The sequence below is a fragment of the Strongylocentrotus purpuratus genome, unplaced genomic scaffold (genome assembly GCF_000002235.5).
Source record: "Strongylocentrotus purpuratus isolate Spur 01 unplaced genomic scaffold, Spur_5.0 spur5_scaffold_10, whole genome shotgun sequence".
Classification (NCBI taxonomy): Eukaryota; Metazoa; Echinodermata; class Echinoidea; order Camarodonta; family Strongylocentrotidae; genus Strongylocentrotus; species Strongylocentrotus purpuratus.
Window position 1 is genome coordinate 28,182,948 of NW_022145595.1, and position 14,104 is coordinate 28,197,051.

Sequence of the window (14,104 nt, forward strand, 5' to 3'; positions counted from 1 at the left end):
ATATATTGAACCCAACCCTGAGGTTGTAGTCTTAGCTGTCACAAAGTAACACATTTGTACAGAGTATTGACATTAAAAATGGTCGTAGGTTTATCGTACGTCTGGAGATATAAATAAAATAACCCACTTTAGTGATACAATCACTCTCAAGATGTGATATTAAAATATTGTTCATGGGAATAAAGAAACCATAGTTGTTACTGTTGCTGGAACTTGTTAACCGTAACGAAGGGGTTGCTCCATCGGTAATATCACCTTCATCTCTCCTTAGTCGTTACTGGTAGAGATCCACCCATTGTGGCATGGAACTTTGATAGAGGACTTGTTCTGTAAGTCCTAGCCGGAACACCATCTAAAAGTTAACGTTAACCCATGCTATTAATAGTCTAAGGAATAATACCAAATTATTCATCATCTACTTAATATCTTTTAACGAGACTATAATCATCATCAGGCAATACAATAAAATACATTACAGAAAAGGCTTCTATCATAATGATTTACATTGCATTACAAATATCCTTTCAACATTCGAAAGAGTCTGAATTACTGAGTGCAAATCCTGCGAACATGTACTTTCATTTATTATTCAGAAATGAACAAAATAATGTATAAAGAGTTACATTATTACTTAAGAGAAATGATTTGAAGTCTTCATTATTAATCCCTAATTCAAAGGTTCACTTGTGACCTTGACTGTCTCAATGACAAATGAACACGCCCAATGTATCATTATAAAAAGGAATACAAATATGGATTAAACTTGGATTAAACTTACAGTTTGACTGGTTGACTGAAATGCAGAAAATCGGGGCAGGCCTCAATGTCGGTTCTGATGATCTTGACTCTCTATGGAACTTATACTTGCAGCGCAAAATGCCATGTTTTTGAGCTATGACACAACTTTCATTCACATCCAACCCATAGGTCCTCCCTGTATGACTTGTGTGCAGATAGTGACACTACACTGCTAGGTAAGGCAACCCACCCACTATAGCTATGCTGCTTGCATCACCTGTTGGAGCTATGTAGAGTGCAGTGGAGCCTAACTACCAAATGGGGCCAGTCACCACGAAATGAGTCCAGTGTCGCATTAGCTCAATCGTAGTATAGGTTTTCGGAGGTTTTCCCGCCCAACTTCGTAAACTTAGCATCCGAATTAACGTTACGTTCATTCAAATTCGTGCGAAATTGAATGACTATGTAGATCAACATTCAAAAGGCTAATTGCGTCATTCAATTTGATTTAGGAGCATGCGATTTCATACTTTCGTCACGTTAACGTGCAAAATGAGCATTCAATTTAGAAAAGCGTGCAAAGAGCATTCAAATTCGCATTGGACAGACGGTGGTATGTATTTGAGCATTCAGTTTCGTGAATAGGCATACATATGTGACATTTGTGCATTGCTTTTCATTTAATGTTAATTTGTCACTTTGTATACTTCTGTTTGAATAATTTATGCAAGGATTACTTGTAGGAATGATATGCGTATTCGTTAACAGGTATCTCTCATTACACAGGTAACTTTCCCCAAGAGGAGGCGCGCAATTTTTGACTTCTCTTCTTAGCACAATCTATATCTACAAAGATCCTGTATTATGGCAGCTCGTGTGCAGTACATGAAAATCTCTAACGTCGACAGACGTCGTTTGGTCGAAGCATTCGAAGGAAACGGCCAAGATTATTTAGAACTGGCAGATAATTTAGGGATTAAGCGCTCTACAGCGCGATCCATAGTAGCCACCTATCTGGACAGCGGTAGAATTGAGAAGCTACCAAGAGGCGGGGCACGAAATTCCAAAATAGATGAGGAAATGAAGAACTATCTTCAAGACATCATCGATACCAATCCACTGCTCACGCTTCGGCAAATGAAGGACAAACTCCGGGAAGACCTCCCTCAGAAGCCGGAAGTGTCAACGACCACCATAGCGAGGGCTCTTGACGCCATGCTTATGACACTGAAACTCGCCGAGGACGTACCCGATGCCAGAAACACCCCACGAGTCCTCCAACAACGGGAAGGGTATGCAGAGTGGTTTCTCGAGCACGGTGTTTTGGCCAACTGCGTCTTCATAGACGAGTGTGGGTACAACATCTGGACGCGTCGCACCCAAGGAAGGGCACCACGAGGTGTTCCCGCAAGGAGGGTGGTACATGGGCAACGGGGCCGTAACTGCAACGTATCGTTCGCCGTTTCCGCAGCAGTTGGTCTCGTGCACCATGAAATGGCTTTCGAGACTGTCACCCGAGCAAGTTTCGAGCGGTTCCTTGCCGCAACAGTTGCAGAGTGCAATGAAATGTTCCCTGATGATGCCCCTGTCGTCTTAATTTATGACAACGCCAGGCCTCACGTGAGAGCTGAGCTTCCAGAGAATGCCAATCCTCTGATCGAGACGAAGCGCCTCCCTCCTTACTCGCCATTTTTGAACATGACTGAAATGGCTCACTCATCATTCAAGAGTGCTGTGAAGAGAACCTTGGCGCTGCCGGCATGGCAACAGCGGGTTGGAGACAGGGTAGCTGCTGGACGAGCAGGAGTCAACCTGCAACAGTGGCGTTGCGACGCCCTGAGAGAGGTTGCCGTGCAGTGCATCGACACCATAACACCGGCCAAATGCACCCAGTGGTACAACCATTCGCAGACGTACATGCCTAGGTGCCTGGCACGCCAAGAAATCGATGGCTGAACAGCTTTTAATGATGGAAACAAAATACAATGATGAATAAATAACAATATGTAAAATGGAAAGAAAGAAAAACACCTACTCAATCAAGATTAATCATAGCAAACCATTTAAAAAATAACCTCATTTATAATGAAATGTATGAAGATAATATGTATAAAGAGAAGTATCAACAAAAATAAAGAATGTTGAAAGAAAGAGAAAACATAAAACGCAAAATAAATATATCAGAAAAATAAGAAGATTGTATTATGTGAGATCGTGTCAGAAAAGAATAAATGAATAACATGACAAAAAGAAGAAGAAAAAAAACATCGAGCCCCATATATGATTATGGGGTCTTGTTTTAATTTGAATGACCCAATTGCGAAAGAGGTTGCTCATAGACGAAAATGAAACCGCAATTCGCCAAAGATTTCTCCTCCCACGTAACATTGGCGAAATTGAATGACGCTTACGCATTTCTAAATTGACTGAACTTAACTCTAATTTGAATGTTCATGTTTGGAAAATGCGGTGTCTCGAAACGAAATTGAATGCAGAAAGTTTAAAAATGAAACAGGGGAGCAACGAGTGGAGAAAATTTTCTCGAACATGAATGAACGTTAATGAAATTGGTTGCTGCTTTGACGAAATTGGCCGGGAAAACCTATAATAGCGATGTATAGTGTGTATGTACTGAAAATTGACCCACCTACCACATTTAAGATTTTTCCAAAAATCGACTTATTATTTCTTTGTTTGTTGAAAGTTTCATTGAAATCGATTGATGGGAAGTGTGTTGTTGCTATGTTGTTGTTGACCAGACTATAATATGTTACGCATCATTAACTTTACACCTAATTATCTCAAAACTGGGTAATCCCATTGTTATAAAGTCCAATTAGGTTTTTGTTCATATTTCTGGATATAATTTATCAATTTTAATGTGTGACCCCTTAATTTAAAGCTTACTTAATGTAGATTCATATAATACTTAAAAACAGGAATAATTTTTTTGCGACACTGGACTCATTTCGTGGTGACAGGCCCCATTAATGCATTCAACCCAATTCTTTAATCTACATAACAATAAGCGGGTTGCATTCAGGGGACAGGTTGAATCATACAGGCGCGGATCCAGGATTTCTTAGGGGAGGGGGCCCAACTTTTTTTTTTTTTTGCTCCTTAAAATTTGAAAATCGCGGGGGGGGGGGGGGGGTAGTGAGCACATTTTTTTTTTTTTTTTTTTTTTGTCCTCGAAATTTTTTTCATTTGCATCCCCCCCCCTTGAGCGCCAGGGGGGGGGGGGGGCCAACCCCCAAAAAAGGTAAAAATCACGTGATTTTACATGATTTTTTTCTCAAGGGGGGAGGGGGGCCCGGGCCCCCCCCCCCCCCCTGGATCCGCCACTGGAATCATAACAGGCACAAACTTGTGACATGTGCAGGAACCTATAGAAAAGCATAGCTTGTACAGAGTAGGTTCCAGGGAGACTTGAAAAAAGACAGGGACAGAAAATGTCTACTTTGGAGAGACGTAAAAAATTAAATGTAAGAGGGCAGTAATTTGACAAATAATCTTTTACGAGTTCATTAATAGGTTTATTCAGAGTGTTGCATTATCGCATTATGGCTGGGATATTAACAGTTTTTCAAGGGCAAAGCTCAGCTTCGATGAGTAGCAGTAAATGAGGTGTCATTTTGTAAACTGTACATCTATACAACTATACCAGTGGCGGATTCAGGGGGCAAAGGGGGCACGTGCCCCCCCCCCCCCCCCCCCCGGTAAAAAAAAAAGGGGGAAAAGAAAAAGGGAGAAAAGGAGGGGAAAAGGGAAGAGAGAAAGAAGAAGATAAGAGGAATAGCATTTCGTTTAAAATAATAATGGGATAACAACCAGGGGCGTCGCTAAGGGGGGCGGGGTGCGACACCCCCCCTCCCCCCCTCCCCCTCCCCTGTCGGGGGTATTGTCGGTAAAATTGCGCTGCTGTCGGGGAAAAAATGAGAAAAGGGGGAGGGGAAAATGAGAGGGAAAGGGAAAGAAAAGAAAGAAAAAAAAGGGAAAAAAAGAAAAAGAAAAGAAAAGTAAAAGAAAGGAAAGAACGGAGAGAGAAAAGAAGAGAAGAAAGAAAGAAAGAAAAATACTTGGTAGGAGTACACTTTTTTGAAATACCCATTTCGGGTGTTACAGTATTTACACATGACTGAGAGCTGAGACCCCCGGGTCACGACCGTTGATCTTGAACATTAATGATCAACTAGAGATCGAGATCATGATAATATATGCATTATTTGACATTATCTGTATTACAACTGCACAGCCTTATAGGTTCCCATTGAAAATGGCGGAAAGTAAAGACATGGAGACATGCAGTAAGAACATAATGTGGATGGTCCCTCACTCGGTCTCGACGGCAATCACGAATTCAATGAGTCGCGTTCCTGATATCGAAGTCTGGCTCGAACCTTACGGGTTTGCAGGAATGGCAGCTGGCTGGATGAAGCGTTCCCGCAACGAAGAATTACCACCGAATTACGAAGGCAATGAAGCAGCATACGACATCGCTAGCGAACTATTGAGCTCTGCTTGTACGACGAAAGTGACAACAGAGAGGCTCTCGTACATGTAAGTTTCTCGTCAAGCTATGCTTTCATTTTTGTCACATCGTTGTAAAGAACCTTTCTTTAAACTTTACATAGTTTATTCATATAAAAGATTATACAAATACAATTTAAGGCATATAGAGAAAGATATCATGTTAAATATCAATGAAACTGTCAATTGAATAACCCGAATAAATAAGATCTTTTGTAATACACTGCATGAAATCACCAACAATGATATATCGTGCCTTATGTGATTAGAATAAGTATTGTTAATAAATGACTTGGACTTTCGACCTTCTACTTTAATAATAATGATAATAATAATAATCATTTAAAGTTCACTCCAAATTTTATTTAACCGAAAATGGAAATTATTTTTGCCCAATAAGGGAGTTTATAGATAGCACATGGTACAAATGACCCCAAATATCCACAGATCTTTTACACATGGAGAAGTTCCACTTTAAGTATCTTAGAAAAATAACTGCCAAAGTCCTACATGTGCTTCATGAATACCTTTTGTTTGCCCTCTTGAAAAGAATACTTCCACCTGCGTATCTTAGAATGTACCGTTGGTGCATAAATGAATAGTGTTACATAACTTTCATGAGCGCATATCCAGTATTCATCTCTGGTGGGTTTTACCTTTTTGGTACAAATGACTTTTATCTGCCCATGCGCAGATTGTATCTGTAAACTCCCTTATTGATCGTGAGCCCGGCAGCCACTGAGCAGCGCCAGATCGACGTTGCTCTATCCTCTTATTGTTGAACGCCAAACGAGGTAGCAGCAACTCCCGTCTTTTAACGTCTTTTGGAAGGACGCGGCCGGGGTTCGAACTACTCTGCGTCTTTAATTTAAGGAATCAGATATAGATATTGTTTCATACCTTCTTTTCCGTTTGATGGATATTAGCCGTAGATTAACCGGCGTCACATTTCTAATATAGCGATGATTTCACAGATCTATAATGATGTCGAAACTTATATTAAAGCATTTTTAACAGAGATAGCGCTTCGCGCTTGCCCAGATCCGACATTGCCCCTCCCCCTCCTCCTAATTTCTCTCCCCTCTAATGACAAAATAAACTTCCTCATCATGTTGTGGCGTTACCAGGTTGCAAGATTATCGTGATCCATGATAACATTTTATATTGTTCATCACAAAAAAGCACCGAGGTTTTAGTTGTATCGTGAAGTTCTTGTTGAATCGGCTATGAACGCACTCATTGTACCAGCTTTACTTCTTTATTTTTGTTGTTTTCCCTTTTTGACTATATACACTGTTGGTCATAAAGGTGGAATAATTATTTTTACTCCAATATTTATGGAATGATTTTGACAATGATATATTCCTAGTAGATCTAAATAATAGTTTTAATTCTCAGATGTTATTGAATAATAGTTTGCGAGCGTTTGTTTTGCGTGTGTGCTAAAGCATGTGTCTGCTACTATGCTAATCAACTAGGGGACCTACGCCCTTAAGTCATAACTGACAGTAATGAGGATTAATGCCTCACAAAATGGCACTAATATATAGCTGATCGACACGGTTTTGATCCTGAGGTTCAGTAACGAGGCCAGGCGCAGCGGGGGCTAGGGTACGGGGCAAAATGCAATGAATTATTGATAATTTATTGCATTTTCTTTGTTTTTCTGTATTTGTGGGGCGGCCCCGTACTCTAGCCTCGCTGTGTATACAGTCATGATTCAGTGGCTAAGCAATGGCCTCGTTACTGTGAGGCCCCAGGATCAAAACCGTGTCGATTAGCTGTATTAGTGCCTTCAGTTGTGAGGCATTAATTTTCATTACTAACAGTTATGACTTAAGGGCGTAGGTCCCCTAGTTGATAAGCATAGTAGGAAACACATGATTTGGCAGTCACTCAAAACAAACACTCACAAATTATTATTCAATAACATCTGAGAATGTATTCTTTTCTCTAGATCTATTTATTACAAATAAATCATTGTCAAAGTCATTCCATAAATTGGGGTAAAAATAATTATTCAACCATTATGACCAACATTGTATTATATCGATTTTTTTTTTCTTCTAAAACTTGTAGTTACAACAACGTAAAGAGGGCGCTAGAGCAGACAAGCAGCAAATACGTGTTTGCCAAGGATGAAAGCTTTGCAATGTGTGACGACAAGTGCAGAAGGTATTTACCAACTGCATATCGTCATTCTTTCTTAATCAGACACCCAACTCTAGTCTACTCATCTTTCAAAAAAAGCATCTTATCGCCAATATCAAGAGGCGGGGTTCCTACTTGAAGGGGAAACCGATGAATCTCGCTTCGACGTGCGAAATCACTCAGAATTAGATACAGGTGTTTTCTTCCAGAGTCTTCACTCCCTCTGGAAGTACGTGCGAGAAAACCTCGATCCATCACCGGTTATCATCGACTCTACCGATTTGCTCTCGAATCCTGCTTAAATGATGCCGAAATACTGCGAAGCGATCGGATTGCCGTTCAGCGAGTCGCTTCTAGATTTGAACGTCTCTATTGATGATGCCAAGAAATGGAATTGGCCGGGTGAAGATTTGATTCACAATACGAGCCACTTAGATGTATCCATGCCTTCAGTTAAGTTTCATCCACCCAAAGATATACCCCCACGTGATCAACTTCCTGATGACGTTATCGAACTATCAGAGATTGCGATGCCAATATATCAAGAAATGTATCAAAACAGATTGAAATAAGTATAAAAGGTGAATCGGTTATAACACACTGTCTTGCTCCTGTGACAGATGCTCCGCGTTTTAGTTCCCTTCACAAACCAAATTCTCAACTTCAACCCTGGACACACCACTATACCTACTCTCTTAAAAAAAAGAGTGAATTTTCACTCTATTTTCACTTTCTTGGGAGTGACGTCCGTGATCACTTGTTTAGGAGTGAAAATCTATTGATTTTAGAGTGCTCTCTAAGAAAAAAGAGTGAATGTTCACTCTATTTTCACTCCATTTTCACTGCATTTTCACTCTCCAGAGGAGTGACGTCCGTGATTTTGAAAATTCACTTTTTTTTTTAAAGAGAGTAACCCTTAACCGTTTCAAACCCCAGTTACAACCCCAACCTGATCCTAACCCTGTAGTTGGCAAAATAACACTGGAAACAATGGTTGGTTGGTTGGTTTTATTTTCCGTATAAAAATCCAAATACATACAAGAATACAATTTACAAATATGATACAAATCAAGAATTAAAAACGGCTGGAATGCTCCATTCAGAGCCATTATTAAAATGGCTCTGTTCTTCCTAGAGGTCCAGAAATAGATAACAATATAATTGTCGCAGGAGCAAATGTCTGCTCACCGATGAGTTAAGTCCTTCTATATTAGAACTATGCTCTTTATACCTGCTATTTGAAATGCATTATTTTATGCTGAAACGAAATTATGAGGAGAAAAGACAAGACAGTTAACAAGATATACTATAATAGAGAAATTTACAACTGTTGTTAAAACATTGTTAACAGTCAACCCTTGTAACGGTTCTGGAATTCACGTCCTCTCTTTTGAGAGGACGTGTGACATCATGCACGTGTTTTGGAAATGAAATAATAGAAACAAAAGACTTATGGAGTACTATACCTCGTAAAATACGTGAATTGAAATTTGTTAACACTTTCAAACGTAAATACAAACAATACTTGATGGACGTATATTAAAGGTAATACAAAGTTTTGGGAAATTTTGAAAATTGGGTGGATAGTGAATCTTTACAATTTTGATTTATTTGGATGCCCCTGTGGATGTATTATAAGCACTAAAAAAATTAACCCCTAAAACACTTCTGTTTTCGAGAAAAATTGAATATAAAAATTTACCGGTGCTCCCGGTAAATTTTGATAAATTTCAAATAGCGCCTACGGCCGTACAATGGTAGCTGCGACCATGAAAATCTCAGAATATGTAGTTGTGATAGGCCTATATAATTTCCAAACGGGAATAGCTAATCGGTCGATTTTAGTCAAGAAACATTGTTTCATAGCTAAATTGGTATCTTGACCTTGAGAGGGAGCTATACAACATAACGGGTTTATTATTTATAATTTCATAACTTTAGACTCGATTTCAACCGGGACAACGATCAATGAATATTGTAGGAACGCATATGCTTCCAATTTATTAATTTGAACCAAATTCATGACCCCATACCAAAAGTTTGTAATGCCTTTAATATTAGCTACAGATTTTAACGGTTGTTAAATTCATTATATTTTACATGTAATTGTTGTTTGCTTCTCTTTTTATTACAGCTTAACTTTTTATATTTGATTAATTGGTCAGCCGCATACAAGGACCACCTCCTTTCTGGCTGCTACCAGCATTAGCAATTTCCTTTGTATTATTCATGTTTGTAAATTGATTCTGTGTTTATCTATGTTAGTAATTGTAATTGTGTGAAACTTTGTATACTGCTTTTGTTTTACCCTGTATGTTTTTTATTGCTTGGCAAAATAAATTGAATTGAATTGAAATGGATCTGTAGTTATAGTTATTAGCCTTCTATATCTCTTGGAGTCTCTTGATCAGTAGAGGTGTTGTGGTCTGGTGGGTACGTCACCGGACTGTGGATCACATGGTTCGCGATTTGAGTCCTGCCGTGGCACTAATGTCCTTTGGCGAGACATGATCTACAGTGGAAAGAAATTCCTTGAGTACTTTGTCTTTAACACCTTGTTTTGGCGCCTCAGTTAGCCGGGTATAAATGTATTGGACGTAGTAGTGTACATTCATAATTAGCTGTGCTATATAGAATGGACCTGTTGTTATTATGATTGTTAGAATGATTTATATAAATCAATCAACAAATGTTCCCTTTCTCTGTATGCGGATGACACTTGCATGCATTTTGCATCAAAAGACCCAAAGATATTAGAGAAAGTAATCAATGGTGATTTGAAATCAGCTACGACATGGTTTTCAAATAATGAATTGTTACTTAACGTTGACAAATTTCAGGTCATGTTAACCGGTTCAAAGTCAAATTTGAGTCGTTTCTGTAATGTTGATATTCGTTTGAATAACAAAATATTACTTAGAGTAATGGAATGCAAATATCTTGGGATTTTGCTTGATTGCAATTTCTCATGGAACCCACAAATAGACCATGTAAAGAAAAAGGTTTTAAAGACGTATTTTGCTCTAAAGCGAATGAGACAATTCACAGATGAAAAGATAGCATTAATACTGTACAAAACCTTAATTCAGCCTCATTTCGCTAATGGCAGCATGATTTGGATGAACGGTAGAGAAACTCGGTTAAAACAACTTCAAACACTACAAAATAGGTGTTTGAGATCTGTACTTGGAGTTAATAGTAGATATCACACTGAAATTCTTTATAAAACCCTTGAAATTGACATGCTAAAAGAATACTGGGTCAAACAGGCTTTAGTTACTATATTTAAGTTGTTACATAATCTTGGTCCACCTATTTTATCGTCATTGATCCAATTTAATACTAATGTAGGCTATATGTTCCGTTATGCAAATTCACAAATCCCCCTTCCAAGACCTCACACAAATTTTCTTCAACATAGTCCGTTATATCATGCATCAAAGCTTTTTAATACCCTACCCAACGATATCAGAATTATAAATGTTTTTAAATCTTACAACATTGAGATAAGTAAAGTTCAAGATATTTGCTCACTTCTTTCATCTCGTAGATAATTTTTTTTTTCCCCCTCACTTTCTCACTATGATTCTATTTTGTACTTAAATTTCTGTATATTATGTTCACTTATTATAACTTGCATATTTGTTTGTAAATTGTATTTTCATTGTTTTATATTCTATGCTAATTATATGTAATCACGGCCTTGCTGAAAAACAGCTTTTGCTGAATGCGGGCACAATTGTATTTTTTTTTGTTTTTAACTGTGAATAAATAAAATATACCATACCATACCATACCATTATTATCATTATTACTATTTTTAAAATTATTATTATCAGAGCTACAAAAATATAACATTGGCGATCATGAAAGCTAATTTTCATATTTTAGCGTTGTATAGAATGTCCATGATAAGACGATAACCTAGTTAAGTATTTATACTGTTGTTATCTCTCCACTTCGATAGACTGTAAATGTATCATTTTTTACATTTTTCTTTTCATGTTTTTGTAAAAATTAATTCAATTCAATTCAACAATTCAGATTTATATGATATAAATATTCTTATCAGATTATGTACTTTTCAGCGCAGATGTAATTTCAGAGTGGATTTTATACAATGTGTAGCGACTAGCCAGCATAATCTTTTACGCATAGAGAGCGTGTTTGGTATGTCTCTCATTTTTTCTTCTTCTATAACTCTTTCAATTTGTATCGCATTCTGTTGTATTTCGGTGTAATGTAGATATTAAACGTGTAAGGAATAGTCAAATATATAAGTGTGATATACTTTTGTTTTGCTTTTAATGATAATCCTAGTACGTCAGAAGTTGATTTCAATAAACTATTTGAATTTTAATTGAGTGTTGACACCGTAAAAATGTATCATGAATTCCGTTCAGTTCAACATCTACGGAGTGAAGCGAAGCGACTGACCTTAAAAAAGTATAATTCTGATGGAGTTTATTCTACATAATTGGGGGCGCATGATTATATTTCTTTTCCTTTAACCAGTGTTCTCTTCGTCTCTTCGTTTTTGTCTGTGCTTCCTTCAAGAGCCGCGTAGGGGAACGTGCCCCCTGCGTCCAAAATAAGCTACTTGCTAATTATATATATTTTTTAAACAGACAATTAATCTTTAAGAATTTTTTTTTTAATCGATCAAATATTGAGAAAGTTATGAATAATCTTTAAAAAAATAATTGGATCTTATTTTCCCTTCGTATATCACATCCGTCAAACTGCTCTCCGTGCGGCCCCAGCAATTATTATATCCCTGCATTTCTAGGTACCTGGGTAGATATAGGGACAAAAATATGTCCTAGCTCTCGAATAAGAGACAAGACCCTACATCAATATACTTCAAACACGATCCCAATAAGCCAGTTCACAGATACAATCTGCGCATGGGCAGATGAAGGTCATAATGTACCAAAATGGTAAAACCCACAGAGATGAATACTGGATATGCGCTCATGAAAGTTATGTAACATTATTTATGTAACATCATTATGCACCAACGGTACATTCTATTATACGCAGGTGGAAGTATTCTTTTCAAGAGGTCAAACAAAAGGTATTCATGAAGCACATCTAGGACTTTGGCAGTTTTTTTTCTAAGATGCTCAAAGTGGAACTTCTCCATGTGTAAAAGATCTGTGGATATTTGGGGTCATTTGTACCATGTGCTATCTGTAAACTCCCTTATTATTTTCGAAAAATCTACTCAAGGGCAATCAAGTTCAATACCATATTGTATATCCTATGGAAATCATGTTCGCATTACGTAATCCGTCATTGTCATGCTCGCAAATTGCAAGAGGTGACGCACGAGGATGTTGCCATTGGTTATTTTTTTTTGGAAGGAAGGTGAGATCGTGTTTTAAAGTGCTCCTATGCTAAACTATCAAACTTCTCTATCATGTTGAGATTAATTTCTTTCTACAACAAGATCAATTAAACATAACTGCCTATAACACATCTCAATTTTTTTTCTCATGGTAACATGGAGAACCATTCTCCCGTACCCCTCCCGGTTTGATTATGTATTGTGCCATCAATCAATAAATTCCTTCAGATAATGAGAAAAATTTGGATAAGTCTACCAATACGATCAGTATTATTCTAAAAATTAACCCTCTCATGCAAGCGCCTGTTGCCCCCCCCCCCCATTCCGGGTTTGGAGGGACTGCATTCGTGTTCTAAAAATCTCCGGTAAAGGGGTACTTTTCACGCAAAAAAGTCCGGCCCGTATACACACCGAAGCTGAGATAGGGGCGTGCTTTCAAAATATCCGCCCCGTATTGACTTAACACACCGGAGATAAAGGGTGGGGGGGGGGGGTTGCTTTCAAAGGGAGGGAACATGCATACGCGTACCCTAAATAACACTAAGTGAGGGGGCCGGGCTCTTGCCAGCGTAGAAAGACCACTGCGCCCCCTCCCTAGTCAGATACACATCAACTTGCCGTGTGGCTTATTTGAAAATTTTAAGCCCCTCTGCATCCGTTGCCAATTCCAAGAGCTTAAATTGATTTCCATTTCAATTCATTTTTGATCAGTAAAATCAATAAGATGAAACAATTTTTTAAAAACCCGATCAAATAGTTCAATGAGATCAAGGATGGCAGAGCGTCTTCCAAAGTGAGGGCCGGGGGGGGGGGGACACCAAAAAAGGGCACTTTCTGGGGGAAAGGGGGGCACCTACAAAGGGAAAACTCAACGCGAAAGTACACCATTTTTAGGCATTGATTTATACCCCCAACATTGTCATGATTGTGCTACATTATCAGAGATGATTTTGATATTTGTTTCTCTCTTGACATGATACTGCTTAAAGCCCGTCTGCACAGAACCAGGAGGGATTAGACCACCCAGCATGATCACTGACAGATGGTTATCTAATCAACTCAGCTCTCAATTAATAAGAAAAAGAGGATCACGGGGGACCAACGGGTGCCGCTTAGGCATTGTTTTCTATATAGAGGGAGCAAGTAGCTACAAGTAGTGCAGTGGGGCTTTAAGCATCATACTTACCTGTTGGGTGTGGTTGTCTACATATTGATATACGAGAGAGCTTTAAGCACGATTCAATCATGAAAGGCTAAAAAAAAAACCTCTTTTGATAATAACTAGCTATTGAGGAATTAAAAAAATAAAGTTGCTCTAAGTCGCTTTAAATTATA

The 14,104-nt window shown here is 38.3% G+C and overlaps 1 pseudogene; it reads left to right on the forward strand.

Moving 5' to 3' along the window:
• Positions 1-5,014: 5,014 nt before the first annotated feature.
• LOC115921610 lies at positions 5,015-8,103 on the forward strand (annotated as a pseudogene).
• Positions 8,104-14,104: the final 6,001 nt, after the last annotated feature.